The sequence below is a fragment of the Monodon monoceros genome, unplaced genomic scaffold (genome assembly GCF_005190385.1).
Source record: "Monodon monoceros isolate NGI ecotype Baffin Bay Population unplaced genomic scaffold, NGI_Narwhal_1 Super_Scaffold_3, whole genome shotgun sequence".
Taxonomy (NCBI): domain Eukaryota; kingdom Metazoa; phylum Chordata; class Mammalia; order Artiodactyla; family Monodontidae; genus Monodon; species Monodon monoceros.
In genome coordinates, this window is record NW_021703780.1 from 87,234,557 (window position 1) to 87,236,907 (window position 2,351).

The 2,351-nt window shown below is 32.2% G+C and overlaps 1 non-coding gene across 1 annotated transcript; it reads right to left on the bottom strand.

Annotated features, from left to right (window-relative positions):
- Nucleotides 1-1,395: 1,395 nt before the first annotated feature.
- LOC114908217 lies at nucleotides 1,396-1,499 on the bottom strand. The gene has a single exon (XR_003796909.1). It is a non-coding gene; the product is annotated as a U6 spliceosomal RNA (small nuclear RNA).
- Nucleotides 1,500-2,351: the final 852 nt, after the last annotated feature.

Sequence of the window (2,351 nt, forward strand, 5' to 3'; positions counted from 1 at the left end):
TGCAGGCTTTGCAGTTGTGCTAATAATAAAACCCTGGATGAAATCTACATTATGAAAGATGCTATATTTTTGTTCAGGAATATAAATTATTGAAACATATCTTTATATATGAAATGGTATTTTTTTGTACGTGTAATAATGTGCATTTTCTCTTGAGTTGGGAGAATTGTCTCAGTTTTATTGGAAGTAAGAGCTAGGGCTTTTTGTTTAAACAGTCACGTATACTTTAAATAAATTGGAAGAAAAAATAGTCTTTAATATTTACCCACATATTTCCATTTCCAGGTTCTTTATTTCTTTCTAAAGATCTTAGTTTCATCTGGTATCATTTCCCTTCAGCCTTAAAAACTACTTTTAACATTTCTTGTAGTGCAGCTCTGACGGTGATAACCCTCTTTAGTTTTCTTTTATCTGGAACTATCTTTATCTTGCCTTCATACTTGAAGAATACTTTCACTGGATCTAGACTTCTAGGGTTTTTTTTTTTTTCTTTTAGCACTTTAAGCTTGCTATTCACGTGTATGTTATGTGTTGCTTTTCTCTCTGTCTTCTTTCAAGGTTTTCTTTTACTCTTTATTTTTTAGCAGCTTAATTACTGTGCTCCTAGGTGGGGTTTTCTTTGTATTTATTCTGCTATAGCATTGCTGAATTCCTTGAATCTATACATTTCTGACTTGCATAACTTTCGGTAAATCTTTGGCATTATTTCTTCAAATATATTTTATGCCCCATCTTTCTCTCTTATTTGGGACTCCAATTATACACATATTAAGTATTTTGAAGCTGCATTCATTTTTCTCCCTCCAATCTTGTCTCTCTCAATTTGAGGTTGGAAAATTTCTGTTGATCTAGCTGACAGACTGGGTCCTGCCCTCTGGTTAAAAGCTATAAAATAGGAAACTCATCCAGTGCTGTTTCCTTCCTCTGGGTTTCTACCCTTTCCAGCATCTGCCTGTTTGGGAAAACCTTCCAGCGCTTTCAGTTATTACGTTTATATTCTATCCATTCTTTACAGTTTTTTTTGTTTGCTTGCTTGTTTTTATTTTATTTTTAAGTTTTTATTATGGAAAATTCAAACATAAGCAAAAGAGAGAAGAGTTTGAGGACCCCCTCCACCATGACCTGTCACCCAGCTTCCAACAGTTAACTCATAGACAATCTTGTTTCAACAATAATGCTACTACTCACCCCTCATCCCAGATTATTTTGAATGACTCCCAACATCATATTATTTTGTTTTAAATATATCAGCATGTATCTCTAGATAGGGATTAAAAAAAAAACCCACAATATCATTATCACAACCACAAAATTAACAATAATTCCTTAATATTACCAAATATCTAATGAGTATTCAAACCCCCCAGTTCTACATATATATAATTTTTTAAACAGAAAAATATGGAACACTTCACAAATTTGCATGTCATCCTTGCGCAGGGGCCATGCTAATCTCTGTATCGTTCCAATTTTAGTATATGTGCTGCCGAAGCGAGCACTCTTTACAGTTTTTATCTACAGGAGGGTTGGTCCTGAAAGGAACCATAACTAGAATTCCACAACTTTACATTAGAAAGAATTTCTTACATTACAAATCTTTAAAAGTATAATTTTAGACTGTTTAATCATCATAAGGTTGCAGAATAATTCATTAGGTTGAACAGTGTGAAATCACCATGTTTGCAGGACTGACATAGGAACAATTTCATGTAATTCAACCTGGTAATTATGTTCTCATGTATTTATAATTAATTTTATCATTGAGTCTTTATGGGCATATTGAGTTACCTGTACTTCAGGTTATTTACGTTGTATAGAGCCGTAGAAGTGGGAATCCTGGGTCCAAATTTATGGACATCCTTAAACTTATTGAGTATAATTGCTAATTTTATTATTTAATTTTAAAACAATAATACATAATGTAATTATTTTTTCCTAAAATGGTTGCATGAATTAATGGTGTCTAAAATGGCGTCTGTCCTAAAATTGGGTAATGCAATTATATTTGGGCTTTGCTTTTTTGTTTTGTTTATTTTCATTAGCCAAAATATTATCAAGTTATTTACTTTGATTTATGTGCTATGGTTGTTCGTTATTATCTACATTGCATATATTCATGGTACTTGTCAATTCATGTATGTTTTCTTTGGATACTGTATCAGAATATTTTAGGGACCCTGGAATATTCCAGACTTGCATTATCAAATTTCTTCCTTTACTTATAGTTGAGGATATTAAAAGCTGCTTAATTTTAGGAAACTTTTATGCTGGCTTCTTTATACAAGATAGGAAAAATTTTAACCCTGTTTCCCATTTGTATTAGTGCGATGGACTGAGCAATAGGAAAAAGA